This window comes from Ahaetulla prasina, chromosome 14 (genome assembly GCF_028640845.1).
Source record: "Ahaetulla prasina isolate Xishuangbanna chromosome 14, ASM2864084v1, whole genome shotgun sequence".
NCBI classification, from domain to species: Eukaryota; Metazoa; Chordata; class Lepidosauria; order Squamata; family Colubridae; genus Ahaetulla; species Ahaetulla prasina.
The window spans coordinates 20,278,563-20,295,854 of NC_080552.1; the positions used below are offsets into that span (position 1 = coordinate 20,278,563).

The 17,292-nt window shown below is 43.6% G+C and overlaps 1 long non-coding RNA gene across 8 annotated transcripts in view; it reads right to left on the minus strand.

The window, feature by feature from the left end:
- Positions 1-202: 202 nt before the first annotated feature.
- The window catches only part of LOC131185412 (uncharacterized), a 27,201-nt gene continuing 10,111 nt past the window's right edge, over positions 203-17,292 (minus strand). For 3 of the 8 annotated variants that reach the window (XR_009152126.1, XR_009152127.1, XR_009152131.1), the window contains 2 exons: positions 17,164-17,208; positions 2,113-8,502 (listed from right to left, as the gene is read on the minus strand). This is a non-coding gene — a long non-coding RNA (uncharacterized LOC131185412). Of the gene's footprint in view, positions 857-2,112; positions 8,503-12,215; positions 12,324-17,163; positions 17,209-17,292 lie in introns of those variants that run through there. The other 5 variants (XR_009152128.1, XR_009152133.1, XR_009152130.1 and 2 more) reach the window with 4 other exon arrangements.

The following is a 17,292-nucleotide window of genomic DNA, read 5'->3' on the forward strand; positions in this document are numbered from 1 at the left end:
CTGCAATAGAGCCCTACATTTCTGTGGGGGCTAAGCGAGACAGCTAAGGTTCAGCGCACTGTGCCCCCGTTTTACGATCTTCCTTGCCACCGTTGTAAAGTGAACCGCTGCGGTTCTTAAGTGAGTAACGTTAAGTGAATCTGGCTTCCTCAATAACTTGGCTTGTCGGAAGGTCGCAAAAGGGGATTCCGTGACCCCGGGGGACATTGTGACCGTCACAAATATGAGTCCGTTGCCAAATGCCTGAATTTTTTTTAAAAAATATATTTTATTTATACATTTTTCTTAGTAGAAAATAAAACTCAATATCTACACAGTGTAATACAAATAAAACTAGTAAAATTAATCATCATTATTACATTCAATCAACTTACGTATTTCTAATAACGATACACAGTTACATTAAGTTGCAATCTGTCATTATTCAATTATTCCATATTTGCTCGTTATTGCTTTTACCATATAAAAGTGTATACGCTAATATTCCTCCTTCTCTATCATTTATTTCTATCGCTTGTCCTCACTTTTAATCATGTCACCCTTTACTAAAATTTTATTTTATTTATTATTTTATTTATTTATTATTTCGTATTTTTATACCGCCCTATCTCCCTAGGGACTCAGGGCGGTTCACAGGCAGATAAAAAAGTACATATAAATACAAAATAAAACATCAATTAAAAAACTTATTCCAAATAGCCAAATAATTAAAAATGGCAATATACATAATAAAACCCATTAAAACCAATTTAAATTTAAAATCTAGTCCAGTCCTGCGCAGATGAATAGATGAGTTTTAAGCTCGTCTAAAAAAGTTTTCTTTCCATCCTTCCTAACTTCTAGTCCTGTCACCTACCTAAAAAAAAGAAAAGAAGAGAGAGAGAAAAGAGAAAGCAAATCAGAACAACCAGAAGAAAGAGAAATTATCTATCCATTGTCTCTTGCCCGCTTCAATACTTTAATTGCTATGCTTTTATTTATTTATTTTTTGGACTTGCTTGCGTCTGCTTCTTGGCTATTCAATCTAGGTATTTCTCCCACCTCTACCCTCTTCCACTGCCTAGTTTCCAAAATTTCTACCCAGGCCCCTATCTCCCTTTCAAACGTATCTTCCAATGGGTTGGAAATTTTTATTGCACGTGTTTTATTCCCTTTGGGGGGGGCAGTCAATTATACGCTCTCCTCCGCTTGTTTACATTAAACGGAAACAAGCTTTGATGTTCTTAGAGCAGAATGATTTCACCCCTCCAAAATGAGTTTGGTTCCCTCCCCCCATGTTTTGTTTCAAATTAAATGGGCTTCCCCTACTTTTTCTTGCAAATCTTCCCATAATCCTAAAGGCTTTAACCAAAAAACTTTCTACTATTGACCTCACCCCATTCCTAAAAGGACCATAAGGGGCGTGCATAAGCGTACAAACGTGCCTACCGTTCCTGTCCTATTGTTTTTCTTTTCTTCTTCATATATATATATATGAAGAAGAAAAGAATAGAATTTTTATTGGCCAAGTGTGATTGGACACACAAGGAATTTGTCTTGGTGCATATGCTCTCAGTGTACATAAAAGAAAAGATACGTTCATCAGGGCCGGTTTAGCTCACGCTGGTAAAGCCTGTTATTAAGGCTTATTAAGAACACAGTAGCCTGCAATTACTGCAGGTTCGAGCCCGGCCCAAGGTTGACTCAGCCTTCCATCCTTTATAAGGTAGGTAAAATGAGGACCCAGATTGTTGGGGGGGCAATAAGTTGACTTTGTAAAAATATATACAAATAGAATGAGACTATTGCCTTATACACTGTAAGCCGCCCTGAGTCTTCGGAGAAGGGCGGGGTATAAATGTAAAAAAAAAAAAAAAAGGTACAACATTTACAACACAATTGATATATATATATATATATTTTCTGAGGTTTTCGTGGGTGTTTGTATGTAGGTCTTTGGTTATTCGGGTTTTCTCCCGCGTAAAATTGGAAGTGTCTTGGCGACGTTTCGACGAAGTCTCATTCGTCATCTTCAGGCTTCAGCTTTGTGCTTCTTTGCTCCCAGAAGCACGAAGCTGAAGCCTGAAGATGACGGATGAGACTTCATCGAAACGTCGCCAAGACACTTCCAATTTTACGCGGGAGAAAACCTGAATAACCAAGACCTACATATATATATATATGTATATATACTTATACCTCCTAATATTTACTCATATATATGTTTATATACTATATAATCTTTTTGTACGATGTTGTGACAAAATAAATAAAATAATAAAATAAAATAAAATCTAGCCATTCTCCTCCACTTTAGAGCTGTGCGATGATGAGAGACAACGGGATATTCTTTTGATCCTTGCAATCCGCAAGAGAGAAATATTTGTGCGTGGACATGCAGTTGTTTGTATATTGTGTGTGTTGGGGTTTTATAGAGGTAAGGCGGCCAGTAAGTCTTGCAGTCATTACAACTGTGGTTTCATTTGCAGCTGTGGAGAGTGGTGCAAAAAAAAAAAAAAGCTAAAATGGGGACTTGACTTGAAGATACAAGCTGATGCCACCGCTGTGAGATTTATTGATTACGGTTTGTCATGACAACCAGTCTGCAGTCCGTGAATTTTACAGCATGTATTTTTAGGTGCATAAATTGCAAGTAGAATCGGGTGTGACTGAAAGGAAGCGAAAAAGAAAACCGAATGGGGTCCGAATTGATCTTTAAATCGCTTTTTCTGATGATGAAGTCTAAGGATTAGGTGCGTGTTTTTTCTTTGTGAAGCATATATACAGATACATTTTTTTAAAAGTTCACACCAATAGGAAGTAGAAATCTGTTGGAGCAGAAAGCATCAGAAATTGTACGCTTATTTATATTATTACGAGGGGCATTTTTCTTTTCTTCTCTCTCTTTTTTTTAAAAAAAAATTATAAATCATCACAAGGTTAAGATATTGGCAATCGGTTAAAGAAAATATACAAACTTCTCTTCTATATTGTAAAAACAACTCTAGGTATTTAGCTTGAAATGATCCTTTTATTAATGTTACGTTGAACATTAATTGCGTTACAGGTACTGTGTTGACCCAGAAATAAGCCCTCCCCTGATAATAAGCCTTCCCCCTAAAATAAGCCCTCCCCGAAAATATTTAAACGCATTTCCTCTGCCATTTCCTCTGGTTAGGGTTAGGGAGACAGAGCTGGAAATCAGGTAAGACGGCAAGAGGAGCCCCGTCTTGCTCCACACCCCCCAAAATAATAAGACCTCCCCCAAAATAAGGCCAAGTGCTTATTTCAGGGTTCAAAAAAATATAAGACAGGGTCTTATTTTTGGGGAAACACGATCCCATCCCGTCAGGATTGCTGATTTCATCATGGAGAATCTCAGCCATGCGATAGCTTCTGTTGAAGGAGGATGAGTTATATTTAACAGGTACCGCCTGTTCCCCACTTACATTTTTACACACTTAAATTGTTCGAAGCATTTCCAGGCGGAACAGCCACGGGGGGGGGGGGGGGCGGAAGAGGTGACCTACAAAAGCGGGATTTCTGTGGGACAGCAAAGTCACTTGATCAAAAAATAATAATAATAATAAAATGAAAACCTCGTAACACAGCAAAATCTGGCCTAGCAGGGGTAAACAAATTGTCTTGGCATTCAGGTTTTTTAAAGGTCTGAGAATTGTGAATTGAGAATTGTGTGTGTGTGTGTGTGGGCACATTTTGTGTCTCAGATTTCATGCCTGTAAGGCTGTGTGTGTGTTTTTTAGAGCTCTTTAGCGTTGTTTTTTTTTAAGTATGTAACTCAATAAACAAACAATAGATACAGAATAACAGAGTGGGAAGGGACCTTGGAGGTCTTCTAGTCCAACCCACTGCTTAGGCAAGAAACCCTACACCACTTCAGACAAATGGTTATCCAACCTCTTCTTAAAAACTTCCAGTGTTGGAGCATTCACAACTTCTGGAGGCAAGTTCTTCCACTGATTAATTGTTCCGTCAGGAAATTTCTCTTTAGTTCTGAGTTGCTTCTCTCCTTGATTAGTTTCCATCCATTGCTTCTTGTCCTGCCTTCAGGTGCTCTGGAGAAGAGATTGACCCCCCCCTCTTCTTTGTGGCGGCCCCTCAAATATTGGAACACTGCTATCATGTCTCCCTTGGTCCTTCTCTTCACATGCCTAGTTCCTGCAACCATTCTTCATATATTTGAGCCTCCAGTCCCCTAATCAGCGGTGGGATTCAGCCAGTTTGCACCACTTCGGAAGAACCAGTTGTTAACTTTCTGAGCAGTTTGGCAAACTGGTTGTTGGAAGAAATCATTAGGGCAGAGAACCAATTGTTAAATTACTTGAATCCCACCACTGCCCCTAATCCTCTTTGTTGCTCTTCTCTGCACTCTTTCTAGACTCTGCACATCTTTTTTACAACGTGGCGACCAAAACTGAATGCAGTTTATAAAATAAAAACATAGTTAACTTGCATGTTAAACCATACGGGAATCCGAATTAAGTCAGACACGGATTCCTAAATTTTTAAGCTTATCGATTGAATAAATAAAAATAGGTTAAAAGCACCGAAGCACTCAAACTGCAATATATAATGTGTGCGAAGGGGAAAATGTACTCTAATTCTTATTCAGTTAAACATTTACCTTATTGTTAAGGCAGATCCTTTAAAGATAAATGTAAAGTTGTGTAGGGTAAGGGGAGGGAAGCAACAGATTTTTAGATGATACTTAAAAAAAAAAAAAGTTCCCATATATGATTGTGCCACGATCAAGAAACAGTATTCTCGGAGAAATGCACACTTGCAAATCAAGAACTCCTCCACAGACAGTCTTACTTAAATAAAAAAAATATGCCAACTGCCATCAGTAATATTTCATTGCTGTTATTTTAATAGGCCTCTTGGAATTTAACCTTGAGCTCTTATCCTCTCTATCTTCTACCAAGAGGCCTCAGACTTTGAAAACCTGCCAATATTGCAAAAATCTGGATTTTCCAGTTCGGAGGAAGCAAGTGTGAAATTCTTTTCTTTTTTCTTTTTGTTGAAAAGGACAGCGGAAAAGGAAAAGGTGTGGAAAAGGCACCGAGGGATGAGAAGATTGCTCTGTATAATAATAATAATAATAATAATAATAATAATAATAATAATTAAAATAATAATAATAATAATAATAATAATAATAACAACAACAACAACAACAACAACAACAACAATAATAATAATCATAATTCTCCTTTTCCTCCTCTTCTTCCTTCTCCACCACCTTCTCTTCTTTTTCTTCTTCTTCTCCTTCTCTTCTTCCTGCTCATCCCCCTCCTCCTCTTCTTCTTCTCCTCTTCCTCCTCCTCCACTCTTCCTCCTCCTCCACCACCTCTTCTTCCTCCTCCCTCTCCCCTCTTCTCCTCCTCCTCTTCATCCTCTTCCACTTCTTCTTCCTCCTCCACCTCCCCTCTTCTTCGCCTCTTCCTCCTCCTCTTTTCTTCCTCCTCCTCTTTTCTTCCTCCTCCTCCCCCTCTTCTTCTCCTCTTCCTCCTCGTCCTTCCTTCCCCTTCTTCCCAAGGGTGTCCAACCTTGGCAACTTTAAGACTCGCAGGTGTAAAATGCTGGCTGGGTAATTCTGGGAGCTGAACTCCACAAATCTGGAAGTTGCCAAGGTGGGACACCCCAACTGGAATGAGCCATCTATGACCCGGCCACTTCTAGGAGCTGTTTAAACTGGAAGAAAACTCAGGTATTCCTCGACTTATACAACAGTTTGCTTAGCGACCTTTCGAAGTTACAACAGCACTGAAAGCTGTGATACGTCCGTTTCCCACACATATGACTGTTGCAGCAGTGGCGGTATTCAGTTGGCTCATACCGGTTTGGGAGAACCGGTAATGGAGATCACGGATGGGGCCCCACCCCCATCTATTCTCTGCCTCCCAAGTCGCAGCTGATCGGGAGGAAATGGGGATTTTGCAGTAACCTTTCCCTGGAGTGGGGAGGGAATGGAGATTTTACAGTATCCTTCCCCTGCCACGCCCACCAAGCCATGCCACGCCCACTAAGCCACGCCCACAGAACCGGTAGTAAAAATTCTGACTGGCCCCGCCCCCATCTATTCTCTGCCTCTCGAGTCTCAGCTGATCGGGAGGAAATGGGGATTTTGCAGTAACCTTTCCCTGGAGTGGGGAGGGAATGGAGATTTTATAGTATCCTTCCCCTGCCACGCCCACCAAGCCATGCCACGCCCACTAAGCCACGCCCACAGAACCGGCAGTAAAATTTCTGACTGGCCCCGCCCCCATCTAGTCTCTGCCTCCCGAATCCCAGCTGATCGGGAGGAAATGGGGATTTTGCAGTAACTTTCCCCTGGAGTGGGGAGGGAATGGAGATTTTGCAGTAACCTTCAACTGGAGTGGGGAGGAAATGGAGATTTTGCAGTAACCTTCAACTGGAGTGGGGAGGGAATGGGGATTTTACAGTATCCTTCTCCTGCCATGGTCAGGCCCACCAAGCCATGCCATGCCCATCAAGCCACAGCCATAGAACCAGTAGTAAAACATTTTGAAACCCGCCACTGGACTGTGAGCATGCGCGAGTTTGTGCTCGCATGGCGAATTGGTGGTAAAAATCTTTGAAACTCACCTCTGATCCCCCCATGGCCACACGATCCAAATTCAAATTCTTGGCAACTAAAGTCAATGGGGAAGCCAGATTCCCTTAACAGCCGTGTCGCTGGCGTGACCACTGCAGCGATTTGCTTAACAACCAAAGCCAGGAAGCTCGCAAAATGGGGCAAAACATCCCTTAACAAACGTCTCACTTAGCAGCCGAACTGTTGGGCTCGGTTGCGGTCGTACGTCGAGGCTCCCCTCGGTACAGCCGGTGGTGAAAAGCTCTTATCGTTTCTTCAACCGAGTCAACTTTTTTTTTTTTTAATGGTGCTGCACCCGAGTTTGTTTTGTTCTTAGCTTAAAGCCTGTGATTGTGACATAGCAACCTTTAACAAAAAGATAAGCCCCGGTATAATTTATTCTCTGCCGCTCTAAAGAGGAGAAGAAAGAGGAGCTTTATCTGTGACTTCACGTCTGACCTTTCTCCCTATTGGAGAACAGGCCTAAGGGGTCTCCTCTTCCAATAGATAAGTTTTCACTTCTTTTTTTATTCCTGTTCAAGTCCAGGTAACCGGCAGGAACACCAGAGGAAAAAAAAACACAACCCACCTGAAACCTTATTCTCAATAATGTAGAACTTTACTAAAGACATTTCATGAAAAACCAAACAGGCTGTTCTGACCCAGCCTTAGCAGGAGCAAGAAACAGACTCCTTGTCACCAACCCGCCCCCCTCTCTTTATTTACCTCTTGTGAATTAATGGCATTCACCCACCTGAAAAGTCCAGGCAAGAGTCCTGCAAGGAGTTAAATGCAGCAACAGACCTTATCAGTTTCTTGCGATAATTGTCAGGCCGTGAGCTCCCAGCTGCAAAGCTGCAAATTAAGTTCTGGCAAGCAGTTTTTGATTCACGAAACACAATGAGCAAAATCTTCAGAAATACCGAACGGTTGTCTCCTACAACAACCCCTCCCCTTTCCTTCTATTTATTCCCCAGCCAGGGAGGGGCCATTCAGGGTCCACACAGGGTCCACACATTCAGGGTCCACAGTGCTTTGACTCCTTGTTTTCCATTGTTCTCCTCTCCTAACTGCTCTGCGCATACGCACATCTGGAACAGGCCCCAGCTGTTCTTCCTCCTCACTCATCTCAGCCTCCAAAGGCAGCTGCCTCTCCGGTGGCTGGGAAATGTTGGACGGCTCTGGCTCTATTTCTGCGTCCGATGCAGAGCATCCATCAGAGCCTTCCGCAAACTCCAGAACTGGTCCAAGTTCCTCCCCAACCTCCTCATCATCCAAGTCACGGTACGGGCCACAGTACAGGCACTCCACTGGCAATAGCTTTTTGGATGCACTTCAAAGGTTTTTTTTCCCAGGATTTCCCCCATTTTTAGCTCGAAGTTGGCTCTGGCCAATCAGCCTTAAAGCTATTGAACGCTGTTTCTCAGGAGCTTCGTTTTCCATTCCATTTTTGGAGAAGACTTCGGAGCTTCTTCTGAAGCCAGGTTTTTTGAGTTGGACAAGGCCAGCTTCTCAGTGGTGGTTACTCCATTTCTAATGGCTGGCGTGTTTCCTTTTAGAGCGCAGTCTTCCTCGAATGCTCTCTTAATGGCCAATAGGGGAAAGAAGGTGGGGAAATTATAAAGCCAATAAAAACGCCATTTTGGTACATTTCACCAAGCCTCCAAAATGAAAGGAAGCCCACAAGGGACAGTCAGACTTTCTTAAGTCAGGGGTGGCTCCTCATGATATTCATGGATGCATCCGTGTGATTTTCTTGGTCTTGCTGCAAAAGGAGTTTAACAATGGTGGCTTTCCCAGTTTAGCACTGGGGATGTCTTAGGAAGTCTCCTCTCTGAGCAGTTAAGGAAGATGGAATCGTAGCTTGTTGAAGATTAGCCAGATCAGCTCAAGTCTGCCATCTGCTGTAAACAAGATAAGCTCTGTCTTGAGTAGAACTTGGACAAGTTTGTATAGTTCTTTAAAGCATACTAAAAAGCAGAGACATCATCCTGCTAACAAAAGTGTGTATAGTCCAGGCGATGGTTTTCCCAGTTGCAATGTATGGCTGGAAAAGCTGGACCATAAGGAAGGCTGAGCGCCAAAGAATGGAGGCCTTTGAACTCTGGTGCTGGAGAAGACTCCTGCGAGTCCCTTGGACAGCAAGGCCATCCAACCGATCAGTCCTAGAGGAGATCAACCCTGACTGCTCTTTAGAAGGCCAGATCCTGAAGAGGAAACTCAAATACTTTGGCCATCTAATAATAAGGAAGGACTCACTGGAGAAGAGTTGAATGCTGGGAACGATGGAAGGCAAAAGAAGAAGGGGACGGCAGAGAAGGAGGTGGCTGGATGGAGTCCCTGAAGCAGTTGGTGTGACCTTAAATGGACTCCAGAGGATGGCAGAGGACAGGAAGGTCTGGAGGAACATTGTCCATGAGGTCGCGATGGGTCAGACACGACTTTGCAACTAACAACAACAACAACAAGTTCTCTGGCAAATAGACAGATGAAATGAATGGATGGATGGATGGGATGAGAAAAAGAGATGACAGATGGGTAGATAGATGAAAGATGAGAAAAATAGATAATGAAAAAGATGAGAAAGAGACGATAGAGATATGGTAGATGGATGGATGGATGGAAGGAAGTGATGAGAAAAAGATGACGGATGGATGAAAGATGAGAAAAAGACAATAGATGATGAAAAGGATGAAAAGGAGACAATAGATAAACGCTGGATGGAAGAGATGAGAAAAAGATGATGGATAGATGAAAGTTGAGAAAGGCAATAGATATACGATGGATGGATAGATACCGCTTTTCAGTCTCACTTAGTCTCATCCAAGTATTAACCAGCACTAAGTCTAATTAAGTTCCTTGAGATCACCAAGGCCAGCTAGGAGCTGTCAAATACTTTGCATCCTCAGCTAACTTGAAGGTTGGGTTCATACAACCCACCAACCTACAAAGAAACCTGGACCCAGTCCACATTAAGCAAGCTTAGCCTCTGCTGGGAATCCAGCTGCTAAGGTGAACAACTAAAAATATACTCTAGGACCCGAGCAAAGAATAGAATAGAATAGAATAGAATAGAATAGAATTTTATTGGCCAAGTGTGATTGGACACACAAGTAATTTGTCTTGGTGCATATGCTCTCAGTGTACATAAAAGAAAAGATACGTTCATCAAGCTACAACATTTACAACACAATTGATGGTCAATATATCAATATAAATCATAAGGATTGCCAGCAACAAGTTATAGTCATACAGTCATAAATGGAAAGAGATTGGTGATGGGAACGATGAGAAGATTAATAGTAGTGCAGATTCAGTAAATAGTTTGACAGTGTTGAGGGAATTATTTGTTTAGCAGAGTGATGGCCTTCGGGAAAAAACTGTTCTTGTGTCTAGTTGTTCTGGTGTGCAGTGCTCTGTAGTGTCGTATTGAGGGTAGGAGTTGAAACAGTTTATGTCCAGGATGCGAGTGGTCTGTAAATATTTTCACGGCCCTCTTCTTGATTCGTGCAGTATACAGGTCCTCAATGGAAAGCAGGTTGGTAGCAATTATTTTTTCTGCAGTTCTAATTATCCTCTGAAGTCTGTGTTTTTCTTGTTGGGTTGCAGAACCGAACCAGACAGTTATAGAGGTGCAAATGACAGACTCAATAATTCCTCTGTAGAATTGGATCAGCAGCTCCTTGGGCAGTTTGAGCTTACTAAGCTGAGCACATACACTAGTGGTGAAATCTGAATTGGTTTACTACCGGTTTGCTAGCTGGGCATGAGTGGTGTGTGCAAGCAGGCTGAGTGTGCACCACGTACCAAATGCGAGGTGCACTCGTGCACAGCGCACACCAAAAGGAGGCATGGGGTAAGTAGAACAGCGCGAGGTGGGTGTGTGTGAGCAGCTGTGGTGCGCGAACTTTTTTTTTTCCCTTTTAAAAGCATTTTTTTACAACCTATTCAGCCGAACCGGTTGTTAAAAAATGCTTTTAAAAATAAAAAAAAGGCTCTGATGATCGTGCGGCTCAGCTGTGATCGTCAGAGCCTTTTTTATATCCTCTTAAAAGCATTTTTTTACAACCAATTCCTACCATTCGGGTGGGAAAAGCGAGCGAGCCAGAAAGAAGCGGCAAGCGGGGAAGCGGGCGATTGGATGGGCATGGGCAGTGGGGGGGTGGGGGCAGGGATTTTGGCTACCGGTTCTCTGAACCACCCACTGCCATCGCTACCGGATTGCCCGATCCGGTCTGAACCGGGAGCATTTCACCACTGACTTGCTCTGAACTAAAAAACCTCGAAAGCTGACGAAGAACAAAACAAACATATCCTGGAAAGCTGGCTTTCTATCAACAGTCTGGCTGGCTTCTTCGTGAAGCACAATTGTGCCTTTTTATGTTAACAGCAACGTAAGGCCTTCTGAGGTGTAAAATACACAAAAGAATGAGTCACGCATAGCATCGGTTGGGTTTTTCCCCAGCTGCCCTCTGGAATCCTGGAATCGGACTGTGTCAATAGCTCAGGGTCCGAAACGTAGAGATTCTGCACCGATGGCTTTGACGTTGGTCAACCTTCTTGGACGGAGGTCGTTGAATGCTTTGGTTTTAAACTTTTCATTCCTTTGGAACAACTGGTGGTCCGTGAGAAAATTTTGGTGGTCCGCCGAAAAATTCTTTGCATTTTTTTATATTGCACTAAATCAGGAGTCCTCAAACTACGGCCCCTGGGATGGATACGTGCAATGAACGGTTGTGTTGCTGCAGAGAGTCTCCCCCTTGGGGTCTTTTTGTGGGGGTCGGAGGGGGGCAGAAATTCTGACTTGGGGTCTGCTTCGGCCTCCCGGTGTGGGGCTTTGGGTGAAGGCTGGAGGGAAGTGCCGCTGGTGGCAAGGAACCGGATGGCCTCGTTCCAGTGGGACTGCACCATGGCCTGGAACTGGCTGACCATCTCAGCCCACTGAGCCTCCAGGTGCCGGTACCTGGCCTTGCGCTCCCGCAGGTCTTCCCTCTGCTTGGAAAGCCTATGCTCCTAGTCCTCAGTGAGGTGCTTCTGCTGAACCTCCTTCTCGGTCAGATCCAATTTGAATTGAGGCGTTTTTCCAACTCTTTCTCATGGTGGCTGCTTAGCTCCAGCAACTGCTTCCTGTTGGGGCCGTAAGGAGCCTGAGCAGGGAGGTGAGGAGTGGCTGGGAGTGGCAAGTAGAGACCAGCGAGGCACCCCTTGACGCGAGTGACATCGAGTTGGCCCCGCCCACCCAGTCACATGACCACCTAGCCACGCCCACCCAGCCAGTCATTAGGCAGATCATATTAGTGGTCCGCGGGATTTAAAGTTATGAATTTAGTGGTCCCTGAGGTCCAAAAGGCCCCTGGAGGCTCAGCGGGCAGAGATGCTCAGCCAGTTCCAGGCCATGAGGCAGTCCCACTGGAATGAGACCCTCCGGCTCTTTACCACCAGTGGCACTTCCCTCCAGCTTTTGTCCAAAGCCCCCCACCAGGAGGCTGAAGCAGACCCTGAGTCGGAATTTCTGCCCCCCTCCGACCCCCATAAAAAGACCCCGAAGGGGGAGACTCTCTGCAGCAACACAAACGTTCATTTCACGTATCCGTCCCAGGGGCCGTAGTTTGAGGACCCCTGATTTAGTGCAATATAAAAAAATGCAAATAATTTTTCTGCGGACCACCAAAATTTTCTCGTGGACCACCAGTGGTCCACGGACCACCAGTTGGTGACCGCTGGTCTGTAAAAAGGGAGAGAGAGAGGAGGGGGAAGGATGGTGACCTAACAAATTGCACGCCAAAAAGCAATCAGTCTATGTGCTTTCAAAATATATCCTTCCTTCCTCCTCAGTTGTAAACAAAACACCACACGCTCGCACACACACAAACTCCCCCACACACAGGTTGTCTTTTTCCTTTCCTGGAGTTTCACAACATCCTTCTGAAAACGCTTTTGCTACCTACCGTCTGTAGGAAAGTGCTTTTTTTAAATAAAAATAAAAATTCTCTATAGCTCTAGTCACACTTAGGGGAGTGAACTGGCGAAATGCTCATTTGCACGGTTTTTCCCCAGCTTGTCTAACACGGCATCCGTTCGACACGTCCCCGGCATAAAAATGACACCCCCTTTTCTACCTTCTGTATGATGTTGCCCGCAAATGAGGAAAGTGGAGAGCTGTGTACAACACACTCAGAAATAACAAGGTGCATTTGGTTTTAATTTCGCGTGCTTGGCGCCTGCGCAATGGCCAAGTTGTTATTAAGTTATTAAGCCGAGTTGATGATGCTGTGATTTGAGCGACTCCAATTTTTCTTCTTTAAAAAGGTTTTATTAGAGTTTATTGTGAGATAAAATACAAAGGACAAATTAGGAAGGAAGGAAGGAAGGAAGGAAGGAAAGAAGGAAAGAGGGAGGGAGGGAGGGAAGGAAGGAAGGAAGGAGGGAAGGAGGGAGGGAAGGAAGGAAGGAAGGAAGGAAGGAGGGAGGGAGGGAAGGAGGGAGGGAAGGAGGGAGGGAGGGAGGGAAGGAAGGAAGGAGGGAGGGAGGGAGGGAAGGAAGGAGGGAGGGAGGGAAGGAAAGAAGAGAAAGGAAGGAAGGAAGACGAAGGAAAGGAAAGGAAAGGAAAGGAAAGGAAAGGAAAGGAAAGGAAAAGAATAGAATTCACTAAATCTGCACTACTATTAATCTTCTCATCGTTCCCATCACCCATCTCCTCCCACTTATGACTGTATGACTGTAACTTCGTTGCTTGTATCCTTACGATTTATATTGATATTGTTTCCTGATTGCTTATTTGTATCCTATGACTATCATTAAGTGTTGTACCTTATGATTAACATATCTTTTCTTTCATGTATACTGCGAGCATCTGCACCAAGACAAATTCCTTGTGTGTCCAATCACACTTGGCCAATAAAGAATTCTATTCTGTTCTATTCTGTTCTGTTCTGTTGTATGACAGTCCATCATCCAACGGCCATCCAGGGATTAGTATGACTTTCTTTATGGGCACCCTGGATGGAGGGGGATGATGGGAGCAGGAGTTCATCCAGGAAGAAGCAGGTTGTGGTGGAATTCTCTGATTAGATCAGATTTAGGTGACCTTTGCTTCCAGCCAGCTAAGCCGCCTTTGAAATCGGGGCCAAAGTTAGTTTGCTGAGTAAGCCACAGCTGGCTTACTTGGAACTCAGGTAGGATACTAAATGTCACCGGTTTGCAAATCGCAGCATGGTAGGGTGAAACCAAGCTAAGAAGATTCAACCGGTGGAACAGAAGCTGCCTTCAGAAGTTGTGGGAGCTTCATCACTGGAAGCTTTCAAGAAGAGACTGGACAGCTGTCTGTCAGAAATGGGGTAGGGCAATGATGGCGAATCTTTTCGGCACCGAGTGTCAAAAAGGAAGCACACGCGCGTCTGGGCCACAACCCGGAAGAGGTGTTGCCTAGGGTGCATGCGCGCGCCTGAAAACGAACTTCCCGTTTCAGCTACTGAACTTCCGGTTTCAGCCAGCTACTCTTCCGGGTTTTTGGCACACATGCGCGCGCAACGATCGGCTGGCCGGCACGCATGCTCACGCGGGAAAACGCAAGACCAGCTCTTCCAGTTTCCGGCAGTGCAAAAATGCCAGGTTGATCATTGTGCGCACATGCACGCCAGAAACCCAGAAGAGGAATGGGCGACACCGTGTGTGCCAGGCGACATGGCTCCGAGTGGCACTTTGGGGCATGCGTGCTATGGGTTCGCCATCACGGGTGTAGGGTCTCCTGCTTGGGCTAGGTGGGGCGGGGATGGAGTAGATGACCTACAAGGTCCTTCCCAACTCTGTTATTGTGTTCTGTTCTGATTGATGGATGCAGAGGTCATCTCTCTTGTAGGTTATTCACAAAGGCAGGGAGGAGACACCCGGATTAATTTTTGGGTTCACGGGAAGGAGAGGTGAAATGAAAGGGATTCCGGTCAAAGAGAGCCCATTTGGGCAACTATCTCTTCAGGATGGCCAAAAATGCTGATAGCCCACCCTCAAATCTTTTTCTGTATTCCTTTTTCTCCCCAAGATTTGAACTGATAAACGAATGGGGGGGGGGAACGGGAGCTTTCAACACTAAAATACATCCATCTCCCTCTCTCGCTGCTCTCTTGTAAGCTGTTAATTTCAGAAACAACAAATGTCACCCCTTACCGAGAAATTCAGTATTTATACTTTGAAGGGCAAACAGTGAAAGGAGGAGGGGAGGGGAGGAGGGGGGGAAACGGATGTTTTTTTACAAACAGATCATGTACAATGCCCCCCCCCACCCCTCCTCCTCTCCACTCCAAAGCGAATCTTTCGAGTTTTCAAAATCAGGTTATTAGAAAAAGCAACTTTCCTTTCTCACTGCTCCCTTCTCACAGGGAGGAGTTTATAAGGACTTCTTGCTTTGCCTATCTATACATTTTCCTCTGTGTGTGTGTGTGTGTGTGTGAGTGAGAGAGAGAGAGAGAGAGAGAGAGAGAGAGAGAGAGAGAGAGAGAGAAAGAGAGAGACACAGAGAGAGAGATCTCCAAACTACTAGGTAAAGGTTCCCCTCGCACATACGTGCTAGTCGTTCCCGACTCTAGAGGGCGGTGCTCATCTCCGTTTCAAAGCCGAGACACAATTTGTGTTTCAAAATAATGTAGAGCTGAAAGATATATTTTTTTTCTTGGGCAAACGGTTATTTGGCTCAAATGTGCTTCCTTTTTTTTTTTTGAAAATCAAACTGGAACATCTGAAACCGATTACAAGTGTTTTAAAAGGTAGAGCAAAAAACCTTGTGTAATTCTCTGCCTCAAACCCATGAATTTTACATTTAGGAGCTTATAGGAAACACACACACCCCTTCCCTATACATTTCCCCTAGATTCTTACATTGTTGAAGGGTTCCATTAAATAACAAACAAACAAACAGGAAGGAAGACTACAATCCAGGTGAACCAGTTAGAGGTTATCCTACTCAAACTGGGTGCAAATGGGTTATATTTTAAGACAAGAGAATGTGGGGTGTGTGTTTTTACGTGTGTGGAAAACCAGAAAAATTCTGCAGATAAATCAGGGTTCAAACCAGCCCCCACCAAAAGATGATCTATTTGACCTTCTGCTTGAATGTTTTAAAATGCGTAGCTTTGCAGGATTACCTGTATTAATTTTTTAGGGAACAAAAAATAGATAAGGAAGGGGCTGCAAGCTTCCCCCAAGTTTTTCTTTTTTTTAAAAAAAATATATATATATTTTCTTATCCTTAAGACTGGCCAGTGAACGCTTGCAATGGATAAACCCACAGCCTTGCACAGCCTATTTTGGTGGCTGCTTGCAGGAAGACGTGATTGCGAAACCATTTCACCACAACAGGGTGGGATGTTTCCTAAAGATAAATAACAACATAATTCTCCAAGGATGGTGGGGGGGAAGGATCCTTTTATTCACTTCAACAAATAATATATATATATATCTCAGTTTATTTCTTTAGAAAACTGGAAGAAAAACGTTGATTTTTGGATGCGATTTCCTGCTTAAATTAGAGCATTGAGGGAAATGGGATTCCAACACAATGAAGGAGGGGAGAATTAAAAGCAAGCAAGCAAACACACACACACACATACACAAATTGGGTGTTGTTTTTTGCGACTGATGCACATTTTTAAAAACCTTTTTTGTGTGTGAGTGTGTTAGCAAACAAGGGGCGAATAGTGCAAGCCTTTGGATATTTGGGTCAAAAATCATTTCTGCTCTTTCATTCTGGCTACAGGTAAACCTATATGGTGTTGTCTAAATTTTTTTAAAAATGGAATAGAAAGGTTGGGAGAGACAGTGTGGGATGCTACCGTGCTTCCCCGAAAATAAGACCCTGTCTTATATTTTTTTGAACCCTGAAATAAGCGCAGAAATGGCAAAACTTTCTGCGTACTTGAAAGATTATTCACGAGAACGATATATAGTAGAATGGAGAAAATGGATTGATTATATTCAAAATAAGTATCAGACTAAAAAGTATCAAATAGCTTATGAGTGATTGTAGGGAATGTATTGTATTTGTGTATTTGTTTAAAAGGGAAAGGGGAATTAAGGGAGCAAAGGGAGAGAAGAGATCATGGGTTATGGTTTTTGTAGTACTCTAGCGTATGCTTGTTAGATGTTATACCCTGTATTTTGCTCTGGGAAGACTCCGGGGGGGGGGGGGGAGGAGGGACATAATTGTAAAAAATTTTTTATTGTAAAACTTTTTCAATAAAAAATAAATAAATAAGCACTTGGCCTTATGCAGTCTGTTATTAACAGCAGCAGCCTGTTATTACTGCAAGTTCAAGTCCCACCAGGCCCAAGGTTGACTCAGCCTTCCATCCTTTATAAGGTAGGTAAAATGAGGACCCAGATTGTTGGGGGCAATAAGTTGACTTTGTATATAAATATACAAATAGGATGAAGACTATTGCTAACATAGTGTAAGCCGCCCTGAGTCTTCGGAGAAGGGCGGGATATAAATATAAATAAAAAATTTTTTGGGGGGGGAGGTCTTATTATTTTGGGGTGCGTGGAGCAAGACGGGGTTCCTCTTGCCATCTTACCTGATTTCCAGCTCAGTCGTGTTGTGTGCAGGGAAACACGTTGTACTGTAAAAAAACACTTCTCATGAGTTCAATCAATTAATTCCAATGTCTCAAACACCCATTCCTTTACTAGGTCTTATTTTTTGG